The sequence below is a fragment of the Syngnathoides biaculeatus genome, unplaced genomic scaffold (genome assembly GCF_019802595.1).
Source record: "Syngnathoides biaculeatus isolate LvHL_M unplaced genomic scaffold, ASM1980259v1 ctg213_pilon_pilon, whole genome shotgun sequence".
NCBI lineage: Eukaryota > Metazoa > Chordata > Actinopteri > Syngnathiformes > Syngnathidae > Syngnathoides > Syngnathoides biaculeatus.
In genome coordinates, this window is record NW_026907468.1 from 1 (window position 1) to 12,130 (window position 12,130).

Below are 12,130 nucleotides of genomic sequence, written 5' to 3' on the forward strand. Positions count from 1 at the left end.
GCCGCAAAACATAACCAGATGTTTAATAAGAGCCAAAAAAGCACATAATTCTTTACGAAATGCTGAAAACAGGGATCTTTAGATCTTCAGTCTAACGCTCTCCCAACTGAGCTATTTGAGCTTCATGAAGGTAGGAACTTTTGCCTGGTTGTAACCCTGTCGAATAACCAAAACATGCCGCAAAACATAACCAGATGTTTCATAAGAGGCAAAAAAAAGCACATAATTCTGTACTAAATGCTGAAAGCAGGGATTGAACCAGGGACCTTTAGATCTTCAGTCTAACGCGCTCCGAACTGAGATATTTCAGCTCCATGAGTGGAGCAACTGTTGCCTGGTTGCAATTCTGTCAAAAACCAAAACATGTCGCAAAACATAACCAGATGTTTCATAAGAGCCAAAAAAGCACATAATTCTGTACTAAATGCTGAAACCAGGGATTGAACCAGGGACCTTTAGATCTTCTGTCTAACGCTCTCCCAACTGAGCTATTTCAGCTCCATGAGTGGAGCAAGTGTTGCCTGGTTGCAACTCTTTCAAAGAATCAAAACCTGCCGCAAAACATAGCCATATGTTTCAAAAGAGCCAAAAAGCACATAATTCTGTACTAAATGCTGACACCAGGGATTGAACCAGGGACCTTTCACAAGTCTAAAAAAACACCAGGAAACAAGTTCAGTACAGAGTCTCCTCTTTAGTATGGTGGACAGTATCTCTCCCTGTCACGTGGAAGACTGCAGTTTGATTCCCCGATGGGGAGTTACACCTTGTCACCTTTTGCTTTTCGTGGGCTCTTCTTTTTGGAAAGCAGGCCAAGCAGCCTTGTTTCCAAGTCGGAACCTCAAACGGATCAGGCAAATCTCACAACTCCAGTTCTCCACAACTGAAACTGTTGCTCATGTACCGTCAATCAGCAGGACCAGCAACTCGCCTCACTCGGTTGAATTACATTTAACTGTAGTCACCTGAAAGAGTCAAACATAACAAATCTTGAAACATTTTAACCTTCCAGAAAACACAAAATGAACAAGAAAGTATTTAAAATTACAAAAATATATTAACAAAATATGGATAATAATTTGGCAACCCATTAGAGTATGAACTCAAATTTTTAACATGGATTTTTTTTAACATTGAAATCCAACACGAAAAAAACATCCTAAAATTTTTTGTGCAATAAATATTCACCCAAAAATATATCCGTTTGAAAAAATTCACCGTAACACGAAGAGCTCTAATTTCTGGACAATGTGAAAATAAATTCCATTCAAGTTCAGTTTTAATAACTTAAATATTTCTCAAGGTAACCATTCAAGGTATATCCGATCATCCATTTTCTGAGCTGCTTATCCTCACAAGGGTTGTGGGAATATTGCTGGAGCGAATTCTAGCAATCTTCAGGGAGGAGGCAGCGTACACTCTGAACTGGTTGCCAGCCAATCACAGGGCGCATAGACGCAAACAACCACTCACAAACGTGTGCAGGGGCAATTTAGTGTTTTTCGGACATGGGAGGAAACGGCACAATTTGGAGAAAGCCAACGTAGGCACGGGGAGAACATGAAGACTTGACACAGCCGGTGCTGGGATTTGAACTCGCTCCCCTCGGAACTGTCAAGGCCAACACTCGACAAGTGCACCACTGTTCTTCCTTTATTTGGTCCATATTATCTCAAATATTGTGGTGATTGTTGTAATACTTTCAGAGGTTGAAGTTGTCAAGAGTCCAGAGAAAATTTTGGTGATGATGGTTGACAGTTTTTTGTTTCATGCATGAGGCCTGCAAGATGTGGCACTCGGCCACCATGTTCATATGATTTTAATGATGACACCCAAATAAATAGATTATTCCACATATTAAATAAGTAATTGACATAATTTTTGGGTAATCGATGTTGTTCATGTGGTGCAATGATATATGTCAGCAATGTATGATATAATACCAAATTAAACAAAACCGTGTTTGGTAACTCAAGTAAGCTGTTTTCTTTTTTTAATTTCAAGAAAAAATATTGAGCAAAACAAAAATCCAAGCAAAAAAAGTTTTTTAAATATGAACCATGAAGACCTATACTTTCAACATTATGGATTTTGTCCAATGTTTTAGTGATAGCATCATCAAATGAGCAAATAATTGATTGAAATGAGACTGGAATTTGGGGTGGTAGACTGTCAAGTGTATTTGTGATCCTTAACAAATCCATCCATTCATTCATTCATTTTCTTCACCACTTATCCTCACAAGGGTCGTGGGGAGTGCTGTAGCCTATTACAGCTGTCAACAGGCAGGAGGCGGGGTACACCCTGAACTGGTTGCCAGCCAATCCCAGGGCACATTGAAACAAACAGACACACTCACAATCACACATAGGAGCAATTTAGAGTGTCCAATTAATATTACATGTTTTTGGAATGTGGGAGGAAACCAGAGTCCCCGGAGAAAATCCACGCAGGCAGGGAGAGAACATGCAAACTACACACAGGCGGGTCCGGGATTGAACACGGGACCTCAGAACTGTGAGGCCAATGTTTTACCAACTGATCCACCATGCCAGCAATCTTAACAAATAACAAATGTATAAGCAATAAATAAAGTATGACTCAATTTCCTTGTACAGGATATCAAATCCATTCCCCACATTAAAAGAAATGAATGTCTTTCGACCATTGAGAATCTTTTATTAACAAAATGCTCTCAACTTCAAGCAAATGTGGCCCGAGGCAAATGGCCAAAGTGAAAAACTGCAAAGCTGAGGGACTGTGGAGGATCACGAGCAGCTCCAATATCAGATAGTGATGACATGATGTCACACTCTCCTCACTGATGACGACATGATAAAAAGTCCAAACGTGATATAACATGTCACACTAACTTCAAATTTTCTCTGTGAGGGAAAAGTTTTAAAAAATAGCAAATGAAATGAGAAGACTTCCTGAAGAGAAACCTTTTCCCTGCTCAGTTTGTGGTCAGATTCTCTCCTCCAGGTAGTTGTGATAAACACAACACGGGGTGTGTGGCACACACACACACACTCACATACAGAAGAGACTTGTTTCACATATAGTTTTCTAGTATTTGTTTGTGCATCATTCTGTGTTGTGTATTGCTTTGTTTTGTTTTTTTAATAAGGCTGGATTGTCAGATTGTCCCTTATCATCTTGTCGCAATCGTGCCTTGTATCAACTCTAGATCGTCTTTGAATCAATTTGTATCGTCTTATACCGTCAGATTTGCTTGGTTGAAGGCAGGGAGCGTGATGGCGAACCCAATAACTCATCCACAAAGCCAAGACTCCATGAAGCACAGAGATGCAGAACCTCCAAAGTTTTGTTCAGAAACTGCATGAATTCAGGGTTTTGATCATCTCATGTGCAAAAAAAATCTCCCCTCAAAAATAGGAGAAAATTGCTCACTGACTTGTAAGACAAATTCTGTGCAAACTTTTTTGACACTGATTCACCGGTCGGGCATGTCAGTGACTTGTATTGCCAATTATATACCCGACTGTTGAGCTTACACCTCTACAGACTACTCTTGTAAATGGCTCTGTGGTGCAACGGAAGCACATCTGACTCCAGATCAGAAGGTTATGTGTTCAAGTCACATCAGGGTCATTTCTTTGGCATTTTGATGGATATCAATGGTTCTCCTTTCAATTCACATCCCATTCCACTCGAAAAGACACTACATGGGTTTGGAGCTGACTCTTCGAGCATTTGTATGACTTCTGGTTTTGTCAGGAATGTTTCATTTGTCACTGAGGTGTAAACTTGAAGTTATTGGGTGAAAATCCAAATATCCACTTCTTCCAAGTTTGTCGTCATTCAAAATTTCACCGTTGATGTTTGTATTCATGAAGCAACTGCTGAAAATAGCTGAGAAACATGACCATTGCTCAGTCTTCACCACTTTGAGTGTGTTTACCATGGTCACTACTGACATAATTTTCACTTTCACCAATATTCGTCTGTAACGGAAACGACCCCATCGTGAACGAAGAAACTTGAGGGTCCGACTTGCACCACAGAAGTGACTTTTCAATAGCTTAGTCCAGGGACCAAGAACAATGGAAGGGTCCTAAAGCAGATCGACAAGAGACGTGAGTGTCAGAAGTAAAACTCACAATCAGGAATTAAACTAAAATGATCTAGTGCAGAGGGTAGGCACAAATCCTTTGATCCTAACAGATCTCAATCATACACAATTCACAACTGGAACGAATGATGAAGATTGAATTGTCTACAGAACTAAGAGGTTGCAGGAAGATGGGGGGTATAGCTCAGTGGTAGAGCATTTGACTGCAGATCAAGAGGTCTCCAGTTCAGCTCTGGATGCCCCCTTCCTGCTGTTTTCTTCAGAGACTTCCTGAATTGAGGGGTTTGATCATCTCATGAGTAAAAAAAGCCTCCGCTCAAAGATGGGAGAAAATTCCCCACTCGTGACTTGAATGACAAATACAGTGCAACCTTTTTTGACACTGAATCACTGGTCAGGCAAGTCAGAAACTTGTCTTGATTGCCAATTATATCCCCTACTATTGAGTTTATGTAATGGTGTGATCATCGTGTGCTCTAATAGGAACACGATGTGGAAGCGCAGTTTTATTTTGAAAGGCAGCACTTTCTCTGTCATTTATTCTTTTTTGTTCTTTTCAACGTCATTGTGTGTTAAAAATGTTCATTGTAGGGGGAAAATGCCTTGAATTGTTGGAAGATCTGAGGAACACAGAAAGTAGGCTGCGTGCTTTATTTTGAAGCCACACTTAATGTGTGCCGGGAAGAAATACTTCCTCCTGTTTGTGAGATTCCTGGTGGAAGATACACATTTTGTTCTCTTCATGTTTTCATTGTTATGTTGTAGAATGTGAATATAAATTAGTTGAAAACGTTTGCAAAGCGGGTGTCGTCACAGAGGCACGGTGTTGAATGTGTTTCATTAATTTCAAACATAAACTTGCTCGCTGGAGAAGTAGAGACGTCGAGGTCCGTGTGCATCATTACTAGGTGGCCATATGCTTTGTGCAGTGTGAATGAGTGTCAGCAGAAGCCGCGTGGTGACCATGTTCTTGATGTTGCAGAGTTTTGAGAGTAACTGAAGAGAAACCTATCAACATCCGTGAATGTGTCTCCTTTATAATACAGCTATGCCAGTTTATGCAAGTTTTTTCCTATTCTTTTCATCTGTTGCAATCAGATGTTATTTGTTTTTGTGATATATTTCTTGTTGTTTGTGAGACTGCTGAGTGGAAGAGTTTGAGAGTAATTGTGAAGAGATATCTGTGAACATCTGTGAATCTGTCTCTTTTATAATACAGAGAGAAGATTAAACCAGGTTGAGACCAGCTAACGTGCGTGTCGTCTCATTAATCATCCCAAAAAAATGCACAACGCAGAACCACTACACAGACAATGAGAGAACATGAAATCTCTCCACAGGAAATAAACTTGGACCTCAGAACCGTGAGGCAAATGATTTATAGTTGCGGTACCGTGCTGCCCATCAGCTCTCCTTTGGCTTGTTGGTCTTGTGCAATGTTTCTCAATTGTTTCCCGTTACAAGATCCCCAGAAAAAAGAAAAAAAAAATCAGAGCCCGCCAGAGTACACCTCAATGTAACATTGTATATAAAACATAATAATGTAATCCTAATCAAACATTAAGGAAGCAACAAATGAATGAAATGTTGCTCAATTTACAATAAATAATACTGCCAGAGGGCAAACATGCAGTAAAGGGCAGGTGCGTTTACACAATTAAATAAAAACCAGATGAGACTGAGAGTCATTGTTAGTGTAATAGAACACATGCACACACACACACACACACCACACACACACACACACACACACACACACACAGACACCTGACTGGTGTGGGCAGCATAGGTTTGATTCCTGCTCAGTGATGGTGCCAATTATGTCCCCTGTGACTGACTGGCAACAAGCTCATAGTGTGCGCTGTCTTTTGTGTGGTGTTAGCTGGGATGGGCTCCAGCACTCCTGTGTCCGTTGTGGGGATAAGTGGCTAAGAAAATGGATGGATCATTCATACACATAATCGGGAACGCAAAACCGGAGCTACTTTTGTTTTCACACGTGCACACTTTTTCACCCCATGACTACAACGATTATGAATAATAAACCCACTGTGCATTGCACATTTCACATGCCAGTAAAGTGTATCCCTTTCCCGGCCAACAGAAGCCGATATTCTCCTCGGGGGACCAGCGGTTCAGAACCACAGACGAAAAAGAGTTCGCTTGATCTCTGCGTGGGGTTTGTCTGACCATTTTGGTTTCCTTCCATGCCATGAAAACATCAATGGTAGATTATTTTCGTAGTATTTTTTTTTCTTAATTTAAGATTAAGAGTTATCATCATCATCTACCTTTTTTCCCTTTTTAAGTAGTTAATTAATTAAACACTTCAACCGGGAATGAAAGGGGAGTGTAAATGAAGTGCGCAGTGCTGTACATGAATGGCTTTAACTCTGAATCTGGAAATTAAAGATTATCTAGAAAATATTCAACTAAGTTCCTTAAACGCTGGAACAGAAATGGACACAATTTTCAAATGATCCTACTTTGCCTGACGATGGCAGTTGGGGGTCGGCAGGATGGGACTTGAGAGGTGAGGTGGGGGGACTGAGAGGTGAGGTATGCAGCCAGACTCTCTCAAGTGCACGAGGACCAGGAAACCAAGAAAAAGGAAAGGAAAAGCAAACTGAGCGTCCAGGCAGCTGACTGCCACTAAGATTTTGTTGTTTTTGTGTCTCAACACTAATTCCTCTTGAGTGTTGTTTTGATTTCTGTTTTTCTCCTAAATTTAAATTTCCAAGGAAAGTCAGACCTCAAAACTTGTTTCTTCTGAATGAGAATGAAATTATTTTTTTTCTGAAAAAGTGTCATGTATTTTTTTTTGCAGTCAAACAACATGGTAGTTTCCAGTACAGTAGTTCTCATTTGTCCTCTGCTTCCTTCCTTCCTTCCTTGTTTACTTCCTTCTTTTTGTCCTTCATTCATTCATTGCTTCCTCCAATCATTGTTATCTTTGTTCCTTCCCTTCCTTGTTCCAATGTTTTTTCCTTCTTACCTTTTTCACATGATTTTATCCTTGTTTTTCTTCCTCAATTCATTCTTTGCTTCCTTCCCACCTTGTTTCCTTCCTTCCTCATTTTTTTGTGTGTTCCCTCCTTTTTTTCTTCCTTCTGACAACAGCTCTCTTACAAGCAAGCAACAAAATACTACCTGTTTCCACCCGGTCTCGAACCGGGGACCTTTTGCGTGTAAGGCAAACGTGATAACCACTACACTATGGAAACAACTGCACTGGGAATCTTCTAGACCTTGATCACCATCAGGGCTGCAACTAAGGAGAATCATATATCCATCCACTCAGTTCGCATGTTCTCCCCGTGCTTGCGTGGCTTTTTCTGCCGCATCCCACTCTAAATTGGCCCAAGGTGTAATTGTGAGTGTGGCTGTTTGTCTCAATATCCCCTGTGATTGGCTGGCAACCAGTTCGGGGTGTACCCTGCCTCCTGCCTGTTGACAGCTGGAATCGACTTCAGCACTCCCCGTGACCCTCGTGAGGATAAGCGGTGAAGAAAATGGATAGATGAATGGTTGGAGAAAAGAGAGTCATCACCAACACATCCAGGAGGCACAAGTCATCAGGTCTTCATGAGGAAATAGAAGACTCATCTTTATTTTCATGAACCTGCAAGCATATACACAACATTTGTTGTCTGCATTTTACTCATCACAATGAACACACACACTTGTTAGTGGAACACACTGGAGCAACTGGGGAGCAGTTCAGGGTATCTGTTCTTGCTCATGGACACAACAGCAGTGAGTTTGGGTGGGGTCTTGAACCTACTTGGTTGGTTTCCCCATGGTGGCAGTCCAGCTAAACCATTAGTCCAGGCCCATTAATTTGGGTCGATGTGAAAAGTTGAAACCACCAAAAAAATTGTCGAGCATTTAGTGTAAAAATGAAAAAAAAATAAAAATCATTAATGAAAAGCCTTGGCAAACATCTACCGACATGCCAAGTTTGCATGTTTTCTTTCTCTCTTTCTTGGTCTTCTTGCATTTGACAGAGTCTGGCTGCAAACCTCACCTCTTCGGGCCCCCACCTCACATCTCAAATCCCATCCTGCAGCCCTCATCCGCCACCGTCAGGCAGGGAACGAAGTGGAATAATTTTGTGTAATATTTCTCCTTCCACAAAAACCATATCAAAAACAAAAAATATTTCTCTCCCCATCTTTTTCCAATGTCATCCGTTTTTGAAAAAGATCCAGCAAGCCACGAGGATGGCGCTAAAAAAAAAGCTCAAGAAATATGGGTTGCCACCGCCTGGTCTGATTCCATGATTCTAAAAACATCAAGTGCTGGATCTACCGGCTCGTTGGTCTAGGGGTATGATTCTCGCTTTGGGTGTGAGAGGTCCCGGGTTCAATTCCCGGACGAGCCCATATGAAAGTTCTTCTTTGACAATTTCTTAGTGTTGCATGGTCTATACGTTCATGCAAGCCACTGGACGAACATGACAAAGTGCTTAAAAAGTGCAACTTGTGGAAGAAAAAAAAAGATATGGCCACTCCTGCATGTATAATCTCAACATTTAAACCAACTCCTCAGAAAATCAAATCGCCGTCATCCATATAATAGGACTGTTATTGTTTGTCCTTAGTGCCACGCCCCCTCTATAACACTTCAAGACCGGGGTTCGATTCCCTGACGGGGAGGGAGATAGTTAATGTTATCCTTTGCTTCTCGACGGGCTCTTCTTCGGAAAGCAAGCAAGCGAGCTGTTTTGTTTCCAAACAGGGACCTCACGCGGATCAAAAGAATATCACAACACCACTTCTACAGAACTGAAATTGTTGCTCATGTGTCGTTTGGTAGTAGGACCAACAAATTGCTTCACTCGCCGAATTTGCGTCCGGCACAACAGTCGCCTGAAAGTGCAAAACGTAACAAATCGCAAAACATTTTAACCTTCCAGAAAACACAAAGCAAACAAGAAATAATTAAAATTACAAGAACAACACGAAGAAAGCTAGCTGAGGTATTTCTACATACCTGTGTTTGGTGGGTGAGACAGACAAAATGACGCGGCCCTCCAAGGCTGAAACGCTTTTTGGAATGAGAGTGGCTGGAGGGACAAAGTGGCTCGTTGGTCTAGAGTTATGATTCTTGCTTTGAATGTGAGAGGTCCCAGTTTCAACTCCCGGATGATCCCTGCTATGCAGTCTGTAGTGGCTCAGTGTGCTCTAAAATCTTACCTTGCTGTCTTTCTCAAGGTAGCCTGTGTAGTAAGTAAAGGGTCCATTTTTGTTTAGGGTGTCATCCAAATGATCATTGAGTTCTGTGGTTATGTGCTTCATTGTTGGTGATGACTTGTGAAGTCATCCGCTCTTTTGTGTTGGTTGTTGTTCTTGGGGAACACTTCTTAAGGAGAGCAGGACTGAAAGAGGTCCTGGGGTTGAAATTCCCGACAAGCTCTCTTTGGAAATGTCAACGGCCAGGAATCCTTTGCCACGATCAAACAGTGGCCTGCATGACAGGTGATCATCTTTTTCATTTCTGTGGGCCTTGTTCTTGTGGTATGCTTTTCAATTACTTGTGACCTTGAGAAGTCCAGTTTTCAAGTCCCAGAAAAAAACCTTTTGCCCAAATTTCCATTAGCTGATCAGGGTTTCGTCAACTTCACCTTTTTGTTTACCACAAAAAGTCAAGGCTTCTTTACAGTCTAGTTCAATCAATCATTTCATATAGACACAAAATTATTGGGAAACAAGGCATGCATAACTTTGTGTATTTCGGGACCAGTACTAATTTATTACATTTGCCCACTGGAGGCTTTTTGAATAGAGCTCGTGCACGTGACGTAACAATTTGCATGGCGCCAAATTGCCAGTCAAATCTAGCTGCTCTGCCAATTTTTCTCAAATGGTATGTCATTACTTTTGATACCAAACATTAACATTTAATAAAAGCTTCTTGACCACTTCGATTCTCACTGGCAAACTTGTTTCTGAGCCCATGACTTCAAGAATTTCAAACTGAGGAGGAAAATGGATTCTCAAGAGTGTGTTTTCTCATGAGTCATTTGCTTTTACTCACTAAAGTTTTTTGTGTTTTAAAGTGTTTTGTTTTGCCAGAATTTTTGTTTTGGGGGATTCCAATGGATAAAAGACATTTTAATTTTTTTTAATGGGGAAAATGGATTTGTTGTATAAGCAAATGGAGCCAGCCTCACTGTTGGATGTACATTTTATTCACAATCATAAATACATTTTACCACCAAAAGTAAGATTCCTTCCAATCTGTTTCAAACAATCATTCACTTAATTGATATTGACACCACTAAAGCATTGGGCAAAAAGCATGCATGCTCAAGAAAATTTATATTATCGGGACATTTTGGATCAACAAAGTCAAACATGAAAAAGCATTGGTATAACTGGTCTGGGAAAAGGAATGTACCATATTATGAAATGGCAGTAATTGGTCATTTTATTCATCATTGCTCTCAGATAGAACCCCCTTACCTTCAAAATTAAAACTTTTCAAGAAATTAAATGAAAAAAACACCTTCTTAAGATCAGCTTTCGAAACACCACTTTGTAAAAGTTGGTAGTGTTTCATATATTGTTGCATCGCATGAACAACAGCCCATACCCCAAAATGTTGTTGCCTCACACATTTACTGTGCTTTTTTGTTTCAAGCAAATTTATGGAATGGGATGATCAGAATGTCATCATAAAAATGACACAAACACTGCAGGGTAAGGATCCCATACTTGCAAGCCTCACGCAAGAAAGGTCGTCACCAGTCATCAACAAAATATATGCAGACATTTCCACTCAAGGCAGCTTCATACGATGAAAAGGAGCTTGGGAACACCCTGAACTGGTTGCCAGGCAATCGCAGGGCACATGGAGACAAACAGTCACAATCACACCTCGAGGAAACATTAATGTTGCATGTTTTGGGAATATGGGAGGAAACTGGAGTGCCAGGAAAGAAAAACCTACACATGCACGGGAAGAACATGCAAACGCCAAACAGGCGAGACTGGGATTGAACCCTGGTCCTCAGAAATGTGAGGCCAACATTTCACAGCGTCGCCCACCGTGCCGCCCAATTCATACGGATTTGTCTTAACTTCCATACTTTTTTAATTTTGTCATGACCATTATTGCAGTTACAGGACAGTTATTGCAGTGTTAATATTTAATTGAAGAATATACCAATGACTCTAATTGTTCATAAATTAGAGTTTCAATGTTTATTTATGAAATAAAATAATAGGATGATGTGGGGAGTGACATGAATCCAAAAGCGGTTGGGATGGTATTCTGGATCAAATATTAATGAATATTTTTAGGAACGCAGTAAAATGTTGAGATGATTCACTTGATTATGATAATGCAGATCAAACCTTTCAGTTTCACTGGTGCTGGCGAAGCATCCTGCAGGGTTTCAGCCTTGTTGCCATGGTGACAGATTTAGAAAGACAACCTTGGCAGCTTTCAACAGCCGTGATCGTATAGTGGTTAGTACTCTGCGTTGTGACCGCAGCAACCCTGGTTCGAATCCGGGTCACGGCAGGGATGAATCTGTGAAGCTCATTTTTTTAGTCCTTATGGTTGATATTTGCATGAATCCCTTTAGAATGACAAAAATAAATGAACTAAAGACAATTATGGAAGTAATTCATTGCCATCACAGTACGAATTCAAAATTCTAGCATGGAATTTTTTTAACACTGTAATCCAATGTAAAAAATTCAACGTGTGTATGTGTATGTGATTTATTTGTGTGATACAGGCAAATAAGTATTTGAACACCTGTCTATCAGCTAGAATTCTGACTCTCAAAGACCTGTTAGGCCGTCTTTAAAAGTCCACCTCCACTCCATGTATTATCCTGAATCAGATGCACCTGTGTGAGGTCGTTTGCTGCAGAAAGACATATTTCATGATTCAATTGATGCATCTCTGTATGTAATTACTTTAAAATGGAAGATGCGGTTGATAAAGGAGTTCTTGAGGTATCAAGAAAAAATATATATATATTTGTGATTGAACCTTCAAAGAAGACATTTCAGGTGA

The 12,130-nt window shown here is 40.5% G+C and overlaps 6 non-coding genes across 6 annotated transcripts; 4 read left to right on the forward strand and 2 right to left on the reverse strand.

Annotated features, from left to right (window-relative positions):
* Positions 1 to 425: 425 nt before the first annotated feature.
* Positions 426 to 498, reverse strand: trnaf-gaa (transfer RNA phenylalanine (anticodon GAA)). The gene has a single exon. It is a non-coding gene; the product is annotated as a tRNA-Phe (tRNA).
* Positions 499 to 3,543: 3,045 nt separating this feature from the next.
* Positions 3,544 to 3,615, forward strand: trnaw-cca (transfer RNA tryptophan (anticodon CCA)). The gene has a single exon. It is a non-coding gene; the product is annotated as a tRNA-Trp (tRNA).
* A 654-nt stretch (positions 3,616 to 4,269) lies between these two features.
* On the forward strand, positions 4,270 to 4,341 carry trnac-gca (transfer RNA cysteine (anticodon GCA)). The gene has a single exon. It is a non-coding gene; the product is annotated as a tRNA-Cys (tRNA).
* Positions 4,342 to 7,247: 2,906 nt separating this feature from the next.
* Positions 7,248 to 7,320, reverse strand: trnav-uac (transfer RNA valine (anticodon UAC)). Its single transcript has one exon. It is a non-coding gene; the product is annotated as a tRNA-Val (tRNA).
* Positions 7,321 to 8,408: 1,088 nt separating this feature from the next.
* trnap-ugg (transfer RNA proline (anticodon UGG)) lies at positions 8,409 to 8,480 on the forward strand. The gene has a single exon. It is a non-coding gene; the product is annotated as a tRNA-Pro (tRNA).
* Positions 8,481 to 11,554: 3,074 nt separating this feature from the next.
* On the forward strand, positions 11,555 to 11,626 carry trnah-gug (transfer RNA histidin (anticodon GUG)). The gene has a single exon. It is a non-coding gene; the product is annotated as a tRNA-His (tRNA).
* Positions 11,627 to 12,130: the final 504 nt, after the last annotated feature.